We start from the raw sequence: 5,000 nt of genomic DNA on the forward strand, positions 1-5,000 counted from the left end.
TGTCCCTATTAATCATTACCTCGGGTTCCGAAAACCAACAAAATAGAACCGAGGTCCTATTCCATTATTCCATGCACACAGTATTCAGGCGGGCTTGCCTGCTTTAAGCACTCTAATTTGTTCAAAGTAAACGTGCCGGCCCACCCAGACACTCAATAAAGAGCACCTTGGTAGGATTTCAACGGGGTCCGCCTCGGGACGCACGAACACGCACGAGGCGGTCGCACGCCTTCGGCTCGCCCCACCGGCAGGACGTCCCACGATACATGCCAGTTAAACACCGACGGGCGGTGAACCAACAGCGTGGGACACAAATCCAACTACGAGCTTTTTAACCGCAACAACTTTAATATACGCTATTGGAGCTGGAATTACCGCGGCTGCTGGCACCAGACTTGCCCTCCAATAGATACTCGTTAAAGGATTTAAAGTGTACTCATTCCGATTACGGGGCCTCGGATGAGTCCCGTATCGTTATTTTTCGTCACTACCTCCCCGTGCCGGGAGTGGGTAATTTGCGCGCCTGCTGCCTTCCTTGGATGTGGTAGCCGTTTCTCAGGCTCCCTCTCCGGAATCGAACCCTGATTCCCCGTTACCCGTTACAACCATGGTAGGCGCAGAACCTACCATCGACAGTTGATAAGGCAGACATTTGAAAGATGCGTCGCCGGTACGAGGACCGTGCGATCAGCCCAAAGTTATTCAGAGTCACCAAGGCAAACGGACCGGACGAGCCGACCGATTGGTTTTGATCTAATAAAAGCGTCCCTTCCATCTCTGGTCGGGACTCTGTTTGCATGTATTAGCTCTAGAATTACCACAGTTATCCAAGTAACGTGGGTACGATCTAAGGAACCATAACTGATTTAATGAGCCATTCGCGGTTTCACCTTAATGCGGCTTGTACTGAGACATGCATGGCTTAATCTTTGAGACAAGCATATGACTACTGGCAGGATCAACCAGGGAGCTGCGTCAACTAGAGCTGAGCAGCCGGCCGCCCGGGAGTGTGTCCCGGGGGCCCGCGCGAACACGCAAGCGTCCGCTCAATTATTCTGCAAACAGGAGGAGGCTGAGCTCCCCTGCACAATACACCTCGAAACCCTCTCAGGTCCCGGCGGCGCGCAGCGCCGTCCTAAGTACTTGGTCGGGTTCGAGAGAGGCGCAATCGCCCGGAGTTAGGCGAGTAGACGCTTTAGGTGCGACCACCCGTGCTCCCAACTGAGCTTGCCGCTGCCGACAGAGGCCCGGGAGCGTGCTGTCGTGGCATTGCCGGCGGGAGACAACACGCGCCACCTACGGTGACCGGCAGCTCCAACGCCAGCGCCACAGAAGGGCAAAGGCCCCACGTGGGTGCCGAAGCGAACTCTCCCAGCACAGCGCACGTGCCAACACGTCTGCACAACTGCGATACAAACCACCAGCGAGAACCGCTGGGGCGACCGAGCAGCAGACGGCGTCGCGGCGCCGAGTGCCGGGCGGCGGCGCATCCTCAACGCACACAGTCCTCAATCGGACCAGCACACTGCAGATGTCCACCGCGCTTCGCACCGGGCCGGCGAGGACCCACTTTGGCTGCACGGCGCCGCGCGCAGGGTGCCCCGGCGCGCAGCTGCGCCGCCTGCCGCGTCCGTCGGCCGGCGCGCCTGCCACTGGGCGCCCCCACCAGCCGGCTGTAGCGCGTGCGCCCACGCACCGCGCGGCCAGCACGCCGGGCGGCCCCCCCTCACCGGCCGGGGACAGTCCCACCCACCCACAGCCGCGTATCGCTTCACACCCAGATCCACATTCACGTTCATTGGTGTGGTGGGTATCGCTGACACAACCGCGTCATAGCTGTACCGATCGTTGCCCTCACAGATGTACCTCCAGCAAGATCAACCGCACCACAACGGGTTACCAGTTGTTCATTTGCGTAACGTCACCAGTAAACGTACACGTCCACGTCCATCCCCGTTTGCAAAGTCAACTATTATTGCATGCCTGCCTGTCAGGTGTCAAGACACACTACATCCGCTCACATCCACGCAACAAAATGTGCCCGACTAGAGGGCACGTGGAAGGTGCCCCCGTACGTATGCGATGTCCATTGCGCGACGAACTGTCAACCAGCCTCTGTAGCATGTCGCAGATGTGGAACGCGGGACACCGTGCTATCACATTGTGTGAGAAGAGACTACTATGTCTGCATACACGCGCCACTACATGAACAGACGGCTCATGCTGATCGCCATCCACTGCGTCCATTACTCCCACACGTCTCTATGGCGTACCACACTGCAATACAGCTGTTATGGGGAGATGACACGTAGCTGTGTACACAACATTCTGAGCGGGTTGCGGTTGGACAACAATACATTAATGTAACGTGTCATATGCCATTTACAGAGCAGGTTAAGGCACAACGTGGGTTAGGTTAAGGCACAACGTGGGTTATGTTAAGGCACAACGTGGGTTATGTTAAGGCACAACGTGGGTTAGGTTAAGGCACAACGTGGGTTAGGTTAAGGCACAACGTGGGGTAGATTGCGGCACAACTTGGGGTAGATTGCGGCACAACTTGGGGTAGATTGCGGCACAACTTGGGGTAGATTGCGGCACAACTTGGGGTAGATTGCGGCACAACTTGGGGTAGATTGCGGTACAACTTGGGGTAGATTGCGGTACAACTTGGGGTAGATTGCGGTACAACTTGGGGTAGATTGCGGTACAACTTGGGGTAGATTGCGGTACAACTTGGGGTAGATTGCGGTACAACTTGGGGTAGATTGCGGTACAACTTGGGGTAGATTGCGGTACAACTTGGGGTAGATTGCGGTACAACTTGGGGTAGATTGCGGTACAACTTGGGGTAGATTGCGGTACAACTTGGGGTAGATTGCGGTACAAATTGCATTACATTGCGGTGCAAATTGCGTTACATTGCGGTGCAAATTGCGTTAGGTTAAGGTGCAACACAGGTTAGGTTAAGGTGCAACACAGGTTAGGTTAAGGTGCAACACAGGTTAGGTTAAGGTGCAACAGAGGTTAGGTTAAGGCGACATAGGTTAGGTTAAGGTGCAAGATGGGTTAGGTTAAGGTGACATAGGTTAGGTTAAGGTGACATAGGTTAGGTTAAGGTGACATAGGTTAGGTTAAGGTGACATAGGTTAGGTTAAGGTGACATAGGTTAGGTTAAGGTGACATAGGTTAGGTTAAGGTGACATAGGTTAGGTTAAGGTACAAACTGGGTTGTGTTTTGGTACACATTGCGTTGTAGTACAGTACACGTTAGGTTTGGGTACGGTACACATTGTGGTATGGGATGGCGTGTTGGTGGGGGGGGGGGGGGGGCGGGGCGAGGTTCGTTCATATTGACCGTAGGAAGTGGATGCCCGAGGCAGCGTCAGTGTGTCAAAGGAGGTATGTCACGTTGGGATGCGCTTTTCGGTAGTGAGAGGGGGCGCGCCGTGTCCGAGGTTGCGGCAGACCTGTGTGTTTCATTCCTGCCAGTGTGTTTGTTCTGTAAGACGAGGCAGTGTGGTGATGTTGGGTGCACCCCTGTGTGGGACATGTGTGGGTGTTGGTGGCTTATCTGAGCAATTGTGGTTGTCGGACGAGTGGGATATTCTGTTTTATGATTGGACCTCGTGGCCTGGTTATCATAGTCTGGTTGGTGTACTGTGGCGGATAGGATGCACCGGACGTTGGTCCATGGTGGTGCTTAATTATTGCATCTGTGTCTGTTACAGGCAGAGAGTAGTGTGTGATAGAGTGTGTGGGTGACGTGTGGTTCCTTTTGTTTGCACAGACGTTCAGCATGTATAGGGGCATTTGCGTATTTGATCTATCTATGTGGGCCTGCATAGTTTACTGAGCAGTGCTGCGAGGTGACTGAACTACGAGCGACGTACTCATTTACAGCGGAATGGTTGCCTTCTACCAAAGATGGCGTATCGACTCTACGACAGCGTTGGCACCGCAGGAAGCGGTGTCGTAAAATGGCCCCCACACCGTCATCGTTGTGCGGGGTAGTGACCGTCTATATTGTGAGAGGAGTCCTGTTTGCCACTGGGCGTGGGGTCTCGCGTCCTGCGGTTCAGTGCCCCCAGGGAAGCGCGCGGACGTGGTGCTGCTGCTGCTGTAGCAAGCGAGCTACTTAGAGCATGTATAGGGACAGCGGGAATATGGCATATTGGATATAACTCTTCATGAAACGCATGATATAGGGGTGGATTGCACGTTACGAGTGCGGGAAGAGTCCGCCGTTCATCCGCTGGAGTTGCGATTTGGGCGGTTGGGGTGGGGCACTTGCGGGTGCGGGTGCGAGTGGAGTGGAGCGGAGCGATGATCGGTCGACGACTTCGTGCGGCGCAGGCACTGGCGTTGGGGCTCCTGTGGTGGACAGATGATGCAGGCTTTGTGGGTGGCGTCGGAAAATGGGCACTGTGGGCCCTAGCGATGTCGTCGTCGGCTTGTCGTCTCATAGATGGCAGTATCGTCGGTGCAGCAGGCCATGTTGCGGGAGACCTGCAGATGGCGGTATTTTTGGTGGTGCGCTCGACATGGTGGACGTAGTGTCGTCCGATTCGCGTAGATGGAGCTATTGCATGTGGTTTCGTCACATTGTCATAGATGGCGGTGCCGTGTTTTGGAGGTATGGTTGGCGTAGTTTCGTTCGATTCCTGTAGATGGAGGTGTCGTTTCTGGGCCGGATGGCAATGTAGTTTGGTCACATTCCCATAGATGGCTGTGTTGCGCCTGTGGGCGGCGGTGTCACCATCGTCCCATAGAGGTCGGCATGGTGTCTTCACGAAATAAGACGCCTGGGTATCCCACAGATGGCGGTATGGTCTGTTTATTGTGGACGTTGCCGTCGTCGGGACCAGAGGGCGTGCGCGAACCGTTGACCATGCGTTATTCACGGAAGAACACGTCGTACTATTTTCCTACCCTCCCGTTACTCGTTCTAGATCTATAACACTGCCCAGCGTTGCAAATACATGAAAATCATACACGCC

General features: G+C 54.8%; 1 non-coding gene across 1 annotated transcript in view; it reads right to left on the reverse strand.

The window, feature by feature from the left end:
• The window catches only part of LOC126149892 (small subunit ribosomal RNA), a 1,909-nt gene extending 940 nt beyond the window's left edge, over positions 1-969 (reverse strand). Inside the window, exon 1 of the ribosomal RNA XR_007531151.1 lies at positions 1-969. This exon is cut by the window's left edge and continues 940 nt beyond it. This is a non-coding gene — a ribosomal RNA (small subunit ribosomal RNA).
• Between the last annotated feature and the right edge of the window lie 4,031 nt (positions 970-5,000).

The sequence above is a fragment of the Schistocerca cancellata genome, unplaced genomic scaffold (assembly GCF_023864275.1).
Source record: "Schistocerca cancellata isolate TAMUIC-IGC-003103 unplaced genomic scaffold, iqSchCanc2.1 HiC_scaffold_956, whole genome shotgun sequence".
In the NCBI taxonomy this organism is placed as follows: Eukaryota; Metazoa; Arthropoda; class Insecta; order Orthoptera; family Acrididae; genus Schistocerca; species Schistocerca cancellata.